We start from the raw sequence: 12,980 nt of genomic DNA on the forward strand, positions 1-12,980 counted from the left end.
TTATGTGCATAATCTGTTATTTAGTTTGAAATGTTCGTTGAAATAAGTAATTTTTTTGTTTTTGTTTATTTATTAAGTTAATATAAAACCATATAGTCACATTTTAGAATACAATAGAATAGAATACAACTAGAAACACTGTCCTGGCCTGCTTCTAAGTTCAGTGGCCTGACAAAAAAAAGATTTTTTTTTTCTTTTTTTTTGGAAATCATCTCGCGGCCCACCCGTGGCTGCTCGCGGCCCACCTTTGGGTCGCGACCCCGACTTTGGGAACCACTGCGGGATAACTTGTTCTTTGTTTGGCCTGATGGTGGCACCATGGGGAAAGGTCATGGGGCCAGCAAAATTGCTAGTTTTCTTCCTCTAGGGGTCATAAATGCTCACAGCAAATGTTTACTGGAAGCCTAATGTAGCACCTGTGTCACTAACAGTAACAGCTGTTCGCCACAGGCACAGTTCTAGATTCGAATGAGGAGAGGAGTAATATGCACAATTGAAAGAATAGTAGACCAGAGACAGAGTTAACAATGACCGGTTTATTAACTAAAAGCGCGCTAGCTAGACATAACAGGCATACAGACGTAAAGTACTAGTTGTTTGAAGTATCCCTTTTAGATTCTTTCAGTAACCTCTCCTTTAAGGAGGGTTAGTTCGATATCAAGTCCTAGATTGATTAGATCAACACATTAGGTTTGGTTCAGACGTCTCTGAGGTTATCTCTAGCTAAAAGCTAGGTTCAAGGCTGGATATTGGATGTATCCTTTTATCATCAGTAAACTCTATATCAGTTTATCATTAGTAAACACTATATCAGTTTATCATTTCAATAGGTAAATGTTTAAACATATTAATTTAAACCTTTAAATGTGTAGGGAATGCAAATACCTTATTAGGTGAAATGCTCCTTTATACTCTTCCTTTGAAGGTGTAACACAACAAAAGTACCAATAGGAATATTCCAGGTTATGGGAATGCAAATACCTTATTAGGTGAAATTACCCTTTAAACCATCTTTCTTTACAGGAGAATCATCAGTGATTCAACTATAATCAATGTCATCAATGGGATTCAAGTATCTTATTGGGTACATTGACCCTTTAACTCGTCCTCTTTACAAGAGAACATCAGTAGTTCAGGTATCTTACTGGGCGTATTTACCCTTTAAGTCTCCCTTCTTATAGGAGAAATATCAATGGTTCAAGTATCTTACCAGTGGTTCAAGTATCTTACCGGGTGTATTTACCCTTTAAGTCTCCCTTCTTATAGGAGAATATCAGCAGTGATGGGCAAGCTACTTGGAAAATTTAGCAAGCTACACTACAAGTTACTCTCGATTAAATATAGCTAAACTACAATGGAAGCTATCCCCAGAGAAATGTAGCAAGCTACACTACAAGAACATGGCTAAAATAGCTAGCTACATCGGCACTACTTTTTTTTTTTTTTTTTTTTACTTTGTGATCAAGTTTACACCAAACAAATAGGCAGGCAAAAAAATAGCTCAGTTTGATTGTTTATTATAAAACTGAAACAAGCCCTCGGTCTGGCTTTTTGTGTCATCCTTTTAACATGAGGAAAGAACTGTGGAAACGTAATAAATAAAAGGCAGTGAAACAATAATAAAATAAACACAAATATATACTCCCTCTATTGGAATGGAGACTTTTCAGCACAGGATAAACTACTGTTTCAACTCAAACCACAGTAACAAAATGACAATAACCTGGCCAAAGAAAAAGTGCAAGAAACATTTGTCTACAAAATAGACATTAACGAAATCCTATGTAACATTTATACATTCTTAAGTACGGAAATAAGCAGCATGGGGTAATCGGCATTGGAACTATACTACTACAGTATGTACTCAGAGTATAACACTCAAGCTTGACACTGCTAGACAAACAATACTCTTGGCTGCTAGATATGTAACTCACAAAACATTCCATGGCCACAGGTTGAGAACCACTGGTCTAGGACGATCTTTTCCCTATTTTTTTCTTTTCTCCACCCCCCAATGTACAGTGTACAGTGTCCCCCTACCCCAACCCCCCCCCCCCCCCGCCCCCCCCCCAATGTACAGCCCCCACCCACCAACCCCACCAACCCAACCTCCTCCAATGTACAGTTTCTACGTCAAATGTATATACACTCTTTTTCTGGACACTTTTTGTATCACAAACAGTACTGTATTTGCAAATCTGATATGTCATAAATGTATAGATGTAGCAGTACTGTCTATCTGTATGTCGTGTGTGTCATATATGTTATGATGAATTGAAAATGGGGGACCCTGATGTAAACAAGACGAAAGTCTTTCTCTGGTCTGCATCCCCTTAACAATTGTATGTATTGAGCTGTACTGTACTGTACCCATTCTGCAATCTGTTAATACACTTTTCAATCAATCAATCAATAATATTGTTCATAGCAGCTAGCCTATCTCAGACAGACTGTTAGTTAAAGCTGTTGATAAAAAGTGCACTGACTTGTGTGCTGTTTGGGAACAGTTGACAATGTTTATGTAAAGACAGTAAGGGTTTTCATCAGCTCACCTGAATATGTGTTCTCAAGTTAGTATTGGACGTGTGGGACGTCGAGAGCAGCTTCGTTTTTGGTTGACACAATAAACACCTAAACACATATGTTTTAGGCGTTTTTTCAGTCAAACTCATAAACGTGTCCAGGTAGGGCCATGGAGATGCAGTGTTGTTATTGTTGTTGACATCATCTTCATCAATGCCATCAGTGGAAACATCAAATCCCTCTGCCATTATTTCGCGCTGTTATTGTAAATTCATCCATTCATTCTCATTCAGTGGTCTGCGTTTAGATTTTCACTTCCTGGTTTGCGGCCTGGAGTCCCGCCCTATCCTGCCTCTGATTGGCCTACCCGTAATATTTTGGCCTACCATACCCAATCGTGAGTCGTCACTCATATCTAAACAAACCAACCAATCATAGTGGGTTTTTTACGGGGAGTTTTTTTTTCTCCTCGCAGATCTTCCTGTCTAGACTGCGAAAGTAGCGTGTAACGTTTCTCGTCGCTACGTTACTACTTCGTTCTATAAACAGCTCTGCTACAGAGACTGCTACCCTGGTTAAAAAGTAGCGAGCTACCAGCACGCTACTGAGAATTGTAGTTAAGCTATGTAGCTTCGCTACTTGTAGCAAGCTACTGCCCATCACTGAATATCAGTACCCATATATCAAATTAAATCAAATCAAATACAAAACACAATATCAAAATAACAAAAGGTGAATGGGGTCGAAGCCCTTGGAATGTCCTTGTATTCTCGTTCAATCAGTTCGTGTATCAGAAAAGGATATAGGTCAGTTCAATCCGTGGAAGTTCTTATGATTCAAGTTCAATCAGTTCAATCCTACCGGACTGTTGAGGCAACAGGAGTTGAGCAACAGGGGAATTCGAATCAGGCTGGCATTAGCCTTGAGCTATATCAGAGGTTCAGTGGGTTGGCTCGCCATCTTGTATCGGTCCGGCACACCGCCTCGTCCCCGCGTGGGCACACGTGGTGATGGGTGGTCTGGAACTGCTTCCAAGGTGGAACGGGATGCTGGGAAAACCTAAAAACCTGGCCTGCTTGCAAGCAGGCATTCAGAAAATAAAAGCTATTTACCATCTTTTATCGCTTCATCATCTTTTCATTGCTTTCAGAATGAATAATCAATCAGGCTACTTTTAGCTATGCTAAGCTAAAGTAGGCTACCTTATCACAGCACGTGGGAATGTCCGTTTGTCCCATGCTAAGTTAGGCTAAAGTGCGCTAGCATATGGGACATTCCTCACGTTCATATTAAACTCTCAAAAACAGTCAAAATGTATATAGACCTTGTTCTTATCGTACAGCATATCAATACAATTATAAGTACTTCTGAAATGGTTTCTTTCTAGTTTTCATTTAAGAATGAGCTACGTTATTTAGCTTGTAGCATTATTAGCTTGTAGCATGGAGCTAACCATTTTGCATATTCGACAATGAACAGCACAATGTTGATGAAACTCACCAAAACCGCAGGTTACTTTAACTGCAACGCTTCTTCAGTTTTGCAACTGGGGGAATCTTTTATAACTGTTTGATAACTGTTTTTATCATGCTATTTCATCTCGGCAGCAGCAACGTTCAGCTGCGTCATCTCCGTGGATGTGTGTGTCTCATCTGCGCGTAGTGCAAGACTCACCTGCTGTAAAGCAAGGCGTGGCTGTCGTGATATCTATCTCGCGTCATGAAGTAAATTAAAGGGCAGTGCTGTAATTCAAAGGACTTGGTACCCAATAATATTAACTAATTATGTTCTTACATAATAGCAATAACTATTTATGTTCTTACTCAATGGCATTAACTATTTATGTTCCCATGACTAAATAGTTATGAATCTGAAACCTGGGTTACACTAACAGGCCAGGAGGCCTGTATATTTTACCCAACAGAGTTTCTGGCCACTGACGTTTTTTTCAGCGCCAATCGCGTTACTCCTAACAAACTGGTTAAGCTTGGCGACTCTTTCGAAGTCGCTGTCTTTCGACGTTGGTTAAGGTTAGGGTTAAGGTTAGGGTTAGGGTTAGGGTTAGGGTTAGTTGGTTAAGGTTAGGGTTAAGGTTAGGGTTAGGGTTAGTTGGTTAAGGGGAGACACTACAGGTGAATAGGGTAAAAAAATTAACTAATAGATATCACAATGAAAATTCCCCAGTTGATTACTTATATTAAGACAAGACTTTTTTGTATTACAAGTTTTCTGAAATTGTATGTTTTTATATGCAAATGAGGCATTCTCTACTTAAATATGCACTAATTTGCATATAATTCCAGGACAGAAATCTGAACATTGGATAAAGCCATTTTCAAAATTATAGTTTCATTTGGTTGACATATTAGAGCCAAAGGTTATTACAGAGGGGATTTTGGATATCTCTTTTTATCACTCCATAAATCAGAAAATACTCCATTCAGTCCATTTTTATGGTAAAATTCCATATTTCGCCATGTTTTTAGGAATAAAATGTGATATAAATCTGGGTATGAATGCGATATCAACAAACCCTTCTGTAAATACCTTCAGAACATAGATATGAATAGAACTGGAAGTTTTGGTGTATGTGAGTGCTACTGAAGTGGAGATTTCTGGCTCAGAGTATGAGGAAAAACTCTTAAAACTCATTTTTGGGAAAACGCCTTCAAAGTTCTGTATTGTAAAATGCCATACTTTTTTTTTGAAACAGATATTTACAAACACAATATCTAATCAAACCATTAGTAATAGACAACCTAAACACATGCCCGATAACTGAATAATAATAATAATGATGTTATTGAACTGAACATAACTACACACAGGCTACAAACAGTGTAGTACAGTGTAGTACCCCCTAATAGGCAAAAAATATTTAAATAGATATCACTATGAAACTTTCCCAGTTTGTTATGTACATATAAACTAAGAAAAAATATATTGCAAGTTTTCTGAAATTTATGTTTATATATGCAAATGAGGCACTTCCCCATTAAATATGTGCACATTTATGGATGCAATAAGGCAAAATGAAGTAAAATAAACAACTAAATGTGTGTTATTGACGTTTTATTGTCATTAGTTTCATAGAAGACATGTTTAGGAAGCAAAATATAACAAAATCTCAAAATCAACAAAAAAAGTATATTTGCCTATTCACCTGCAGTGTCTCGCCTTAAGGTTAGGGTTAAGGTTAGGGTTAGGGTTAGTTGGTTAAGGTTAGGGTTAGGGTAACAGCCTGCTGGCGCGATTGTTAGGAGTAACGCGATTGACGCTGAAAAAAACATCAGTGGCCAATCAGATTGCGCAAAAACCGAACGCGGAAGTGAAACTCTGTTGGGTAAAATATACACGCGGCCAGGAGATGAGTAGGTTATATCTGCAGAGCCGCAAGCCCAACGTCTGGGCGGGGCTTCGGGGCTTGTACTCTGTGTGAGGCGGGGCTTCGGGGCTTGTACTCTGTGTGACTGTGTGTGGGCGGGGCGCCAGGGCTTATACTCTGTGTTGTTTCCTGTAAAACCCAGAAGTAGTCAGTTTGTGCTGTTTATTTTTAACCCTAACCATAACCCTATCCCTAACCCTAAGCCTAACCTTAACCCTAACCCTAACCCTAACCCTAACCCTAACCCTAACCCGCAACACGGAACACGGAACACAGAAATGCAAATGCTGTCGAGTCCTCACTGCTTGTAAAAATAAACAGCACAAACTGACTACTTCTGGGTTTTACAGGAAACAACACAGAGTACAAGCCCCGACACCCCGCCCACGCACAGTCACACAGAGTACAAGCCCCGAAGTCCCACCTCACACAGAGTACAAGCCCCGAAGCCCCGCCCAGACGTTGGGCTTGCGGCTCTGCAGATTTATGCTATTGCAGGAGATACGCTCATTAAAATATTTTGGCGTGATGGTGTCACTAGAGGAAAGGTCATGTAGTCACCAAAATCGATAGGTTTCTTTGACTTTGGATCATGAACGTGCACAGTAGGTTTCATGCGACAATCTGGCCATTACCTTTTATGGACGGTGGTGATGTCATCAAGAGAAAATTCCTGGAGGTGCCTATTGAGAATAAATGGAGGTCCATGTTTGTGGACACCATGCAGTAGGATTTACAGGGGAACACCACACAAATTCAGAATTCAGATGTTACCGCATTTCCATGATCTAGGAAAGTCCAATATTTGTTAACACGAGATACTCTGTCCCATAACCAGAAATCAGAATCGAGAAATTTGCATGCCGTTGTATAAGGCTCAATACTCACAATTGTTAAGGGGATGCAGACCTACTTTCTATAGAACTTCATTCTTAGATGCTTCTATAGAAAGTAGGTAAAACGAATTAAAACGTTTTCTTTGCCCTATAGGGAAAAAAAAGTTTTCTTCGCCCTATTTTTTATTGATTTTTTTAAACCTACTTTAGAGGGCCTAAACTTAACCAGTTGGAAACCAGGAGTACAGTAATAAAATTAGGAATCAATCAATCAATCAATTCAATAGGCCATGCTCACTTAAAACAGCGCGGCATGGGCGCCCTCGTGGCGCATACCATAGTGCCTCGCGCACCTACGCGGCCGACCCGGGTTCGATCCCAGCTCTCGTCGTTATTTGTCGCATGTCCTCCCCACCTCTCCTCCCGTTCGCCCTCTCCTCTGTCGGTCCTGCGTGACCAATAAAGCTGTAAAAATGCTAAAAAATTATAAAAAAAAAAAGAAAAAAAACAGCGCAGCACCCAGCTGCTTCTATGTCTCTCAGTCTGACTCTCCTCCGCCGTTGCAGACAGAAGTGTGTGTGTGTGGGTGGGGGGGGGGGGGGGGGGGTGTGCCAGACAGTGTGAGAGAGTGAGCTCTGCAGTCAGGGGCAAGGAAGAAAACATTTAAAAAAAAATTGCAAATAATCAATCAATCAATCCGCGATTTTTCTTTTGTTCCACAATGACTCATGACCCATAGATTACACAATCCAACATTGTGTAAGAGACTAAGACATTCGCCGTGACAGAATCGGTTTTTATTTAGTCGTTATGACGCTATCAACATATCCATTTGTAAAGATTATTGTCCGCCATCTTGTTTTTTTTTTTAAACACGCACGCGGAGTGATAGTGATTCGGTTGTGGGCGGGTCCTGGGACCAAGAACGTGGAATTATGACAGATACATACGTGTAAATCGACTGTTTCAGCCAATCAGAATCGAGAAATTTGCATGCCGTTGTATAATTCCTGGTTGACGTGATTCGGGATGTGATGTCTGCGCCACGCTCTTTTATTTGTATTTTCTCCACCAAATTTCTCCTCTCAAATGGCTTTTGGAGAAGAGATATTATTGAATTTGGGTGCAGCTGTAATCTTGTCTCTTGAGTCCCTGCATTCATCACGTTAGTCCTCCACACCCCCTAACACACAAATTACTCTGCTTGGGGCGCTAAATGAATGACCCTTTAGGCATCATATTTGAAGACGCTGATTGGCTAAATTTTGTTGCTAGGTGCATTTGTCAATTGGCTGCGTTGCGCACTGACGCCCAGTCAGTGGGGCGATGTTTCTAGCGCCCCAGAAGAGTGAGGGGATAAACAGGAATCACAAACATTGATTTAAATTTTATATATTACACGTTATTGTGCATTTTACTTACTGACGCACAGACTCTTAATGATCACACAAGCATTCACACAAAAGTACCTATCTGTAATAAAATGTCAGATATTTGACCTTATTACAATCATCACGATTCTTATCAGACTATTTGAAATCAGGGAATTGTAGACATTTGTCTTTTTTGGTTCTACATAACATGACAACACTCATCATCTGCATATTAGATGGTTCACTAGAGTATTACTAATCATGCACCCAGTATTAGGCCCCGTTTAGACGGAAACGCTAGCAGGTGAATCCGCAAAAATATTTTTACGGATGTGCCTTTCGTTTATACGGAAACTGCGTTTTTACGGGGTGAAACCGCAAAAAAGTGAGACTACCTTCCAGGGTGGAATTCCTAGAAACGCAAAAGCTTTGCGCTCTCGTCTAAACTGTTAAAACGTATAAATCTGATAAAACGATGACGAACGGGTTGTCACGGCTCTGGTCGCGCGTACTGCTTACGTCACAGGTAGCAGGTATGCGCCAGTAGCCGAGACGTAAACAAAGCAAGTATGTCTGACTTATATCAACGGAGATCACCTGAAGGCTACATTGGCAGTACTTTTAACCCTTTCACTGCCACACGACAGAAGGTTAACCCTTTACTATCACACAACCGGCTGTCGTGTGGCAGTGAAAGGGTTAAATACACAATAATCTGTCCCTCGGCGTGAGTGGACCCACTGTCTATGAGTGACTCTGCTTTTGTCCAATCACATTCCCCATCCACAGTCTGCGAATCAGAGGCAGAGTAGGGCGGGTCTTCACAGCACGTCATGTGACATATGCGCCAATCGTGTGACAGCGGGGCGCCGTCGTTACAGCGTCGTCTGCACGGAGAATTCCACCCCAAAACGCTTGTCTAAACGTAAAATTAAAAGTGAAACCGCAAGATTACTTTTGCGGTTTCTGTTCACAAAACGCTCGTCTAAACGGGGCCTTAGAGACTTTCAATTGCTTGGACAGATCAGCCATATATAGATTAAGAAGAACTGGGGACACATTTCCCCTTGTCTGACACCATTGCTAACCCCAAATGGGGCTGAGACACTATTGTCCCATTATACTTGCATATTCTGATGGTCAAACCAATGAGCCAGAATTCTCACAATGTATTTGGACACCCCTCTTTGATAAGTTTAACAAACAGCTTTCAATGATTAACACAATCAGAGGTTTTGGAAGCATCAATAAACTACACAAGAACTGACTCGTTTTGACATCTATATTTGTTTATAATTTTTTAAGACATATATACCCAAGTCAGTGCCATATTTAGCTTTATTATGTGTGGAGTTAATCACCTAATTGAATCTATCCAGCAATATTTTTTCTAGGACTTTTGACAGCGTGCTGGCTAGAGCACAAGTCAGCTGATTATAATTTAGCACACCTGTTGCATGCTCAATTAACACATAGGGTTATTGAAGGTAGGATCTGATTGGTTGATTTAAGAATGTGTCTACCTGGTGCCAAAATGTACCCACTATTAATAGCCGTGACTCAGCACTTGCTTCCCATGTGTTTTGGGTGGTTGTCTTCAACATGGCGCACATGGAGGAAAGAAAATGCACAACATATCTAGTTGTGGCAGTTCTTTTACTCTTGTGTTTGACCCCATGTCTAGATGGCTTTGGTTTGAGAACATTGGATGAGAATGTGGCAGGCAGTAAGACCACAACGATGCAAGTCAGAACAACAGGGAGGATTCTCTTTGATGGGAAAGACCTGGACTTGGTCAAGACTGCCAAACAAAACAGTGGATCCCTGCATGGTGACTCTTATCAAGCAGATGGGCCAGGTACAGAATTTGCTCTGTGGAGGCGGCATATCCGGGTAGGTCTTCCAACGTGTAGACTTCTTCCAGTCCCATCACAATACATGGACTTTAGCAACTTTTTTCCTGTCAATTAAACAACTTTGTCATCACTTTTCTTTTTTAATTATTTAAAATTATTTAAGCAAATGTTTGTCAGGTGTCTTTTTGGGCTCTTATTTCATGTACAAAAGTTTACTGTTAGCCACATTAGCATTTAGCTCCGCCTAATACAAAACAATACAACCAACAGTTTACCAGATTAACAGAAGGCAACTTTCCATAATATCAAACGTGGGTCTAACAGATGCCACGTCGATACTAATTGAGTTATAGGTCTCATTTCATGCCCCATATCTAACAGATGTATGGGATTTAGGCATAGCTAAATGCTAATGTGGCTAACTAACAGTAAACTTTTGTACATGACATACAGCCCAAAACCTTAAAAGACCCCGCTGACGAACACACTTTACAAATGTTTTGCTTATTAAATCATTTCTAAAAGAAGAAAGTGACGATAAAGTTGTTTAATTGATGGGAAAAAAGTTGCTAAAGTCTATGTATTGTGATGGGACCGGAAGAAGTCTACACGTAGGAAGACGTAACCAGAAAGGCCACCTGCACGTTGTGCAAGTGGACCATGGTATTACCATCAGTATCATGGTTTAAATCTGATTTATACCATGGTATTTAATACAACATTGGTACCATGGTGATGCTTGGCTTTTACCATTAATACAATGGCTGGTACCATGGTAAAATAGAAATTGCCACCAACTGCCATGCTACTTTTTGGGAGTGGACGTACTAATGTGAATTCTCGCATAATTTGTTCTGTTTTTAGAGGTGCCGGAAGGTCAAGCAGATGGCCATTCTCATGAAAAGGAGTGGCTGCACATGGGTCCTTCATTGCAATGTGGTGGAGACCAGATGCAGTTCAGAGCCATGGGAGCAGGAGCCTCGTACTTCCAGCTGGACCGAGGTAAGACTGCTTTACCTGATGCTATAAATGCTCAAGATGTGTGGCTGCCATGTTTATGCTGCAACAATGTCATTCTCCACTAATACGCTTTTCATTCTTAACAGGACATGCACCTCCACTGCCTCTGTTCCAGGTGCCTCCAACCTGTGGCTACTCTATGCGCAGGAACACCATGGGCCTGGTTTTAGTGGCTCCGTACAATGGCTGCAATATGATGCAAGAGGTAACTCGTTAGCCTGTTTTATTCGGCTTACCAGTCAAAAGTGTGGTGACCCTTTTTAGATGTAAACCTATTTAATGTTAATTGTCTGGAATTTGTTAGTTTACCTGTGAAATGGCTTTTCTAATGGTAATTTGCCCTTTCAGAATGGATGTCATGTTTTGCCAATGCGTTGGCAGGGGATTCCAGTAACGCTCTCTTGCCCCACATTGAGGTCTACTCCATCTCCCCGAGACTCAACTGAACCTACACCTGAAGCAACTACTGCACAGCCTGATATTGATCATCCGTCTCCTGAAGTACCACCTCACTTGCATCCACACTTCCACCCACATGGCCATGCCTGGAATCCTTATCTCTTCCCTCCATTTAATCCCCTTCGTCCCCCTCAAGAGCCAATGACCTCAACAACGGGGCCTTCGACAACCGAGGAGACGACCCCTGAAGTGACTGCAACGCAACCTCCAGTACCATCTCACTTGCATCCACACTTCCACCCACATGGCCATGCCTGGAATCCTTATCTCTTCCCTCCCTTTAATCCCCTTCGTCCCCCTCAAGAGCCAATGACCTCAACAACGGGGCCTTCGACGACCGAGGACACGACCCCTGAAGTGACTGCAACACAACCTCCATTACCACCTCACTTGCATCCCCACTTCCACCCACATGGCCATGCCTGGAATCCTTATCTCTTCCCTCCCTTTAATCCCTTTCGTCCCCCTCAAGAGCCAATGACCTCAACAACGGGGCCTTCGACGACCGAGGAGACGACCCCTGAAGTGACTGCAACGCAACCTCCATTACCACCTCACTTGCATCCCCACTTCCACCCACATGGCCATGCCTGGAATCCTTATCTCTTCCCTCCCTTTAATCCCTTTCGTCCCCCTCAAGAGCCAATGACCTCAACAACGGGGCCTTCGACGACCGAGGAGACGACCCCTGAAGTGACTGCAACGCAACCTCCATTACCACCTCACTTGCATCCCCACTTCCACCCACATGGCCATGCCTGGAATCCTTATCTCTTCCCTCCATTTAATCCCTTTCGTCCCCCTCAAGAGCCAATGACCTCAACAACGGGGCCTTCGACGACAGAGGAGACGACCCCTGAAGTGACTGCAACACAACCTCCATTACCACCTCACTTGCATCCCCACTTCCACCCACATGGCCATGCCTGGAATCCTTATATTTTCCCTCTTTAGTCCCCCTCAGAGCCAATGACTACCACAACAGAGCCATGACGACTCTCAAAGAAGGCACATGGCAACCTCCACTACCGTCTAGCTTTCATCCGCACTTCCACCCACATGGCCATGTCCACCCAACCACCACTACTCAGGCTAATTTCAATGGTTTCTGCTATTTGTTATGGAGAGAAATAAAAGTGAAGAGAAACTATGTTCTTGTGTCTTGTAATTCATTTGGTGCTTTGTTGAAGTTCAAACAAGTGGAGACATGAACATTTGTGGCTTTACATTTACAAGTTAAAGGATATTACTATCTGCAATCTTGCCGTCATCTGCTCCACTTCTTCCAGGTTTCTGGCTCCTCCACTTCCATGTCTAATGTTTTTACTTCTGAAGTAAACGATACTGCTGTAAAGATTTGAATTAGACCATTTCTGAGTCTTACTTTCAAAAATAGTTAAACTAACTTACTCTAACCTATAAAGGATACATTGAAGAAGAGAAAAAAAATGGGGACCGTGCAGATCGAGAAACTTCTAAATGTTAACTAGATATTAGCCACATGTGGATCTGTGTGCAGTGAGTGTAG

Source organism: Notolepis coatsorum, assembly GCF_963971535.1.
Source record: "Notolepis coatsorum genome assembly, chromosome: 16".
In the NCBI taxonomy this organism is placed as follows: Eukaryota; Metazoa; Chordata; class Actinopteri; order Aulopiformes; family Paralepididae; genus Notolepis; species Notolepis coatsorum.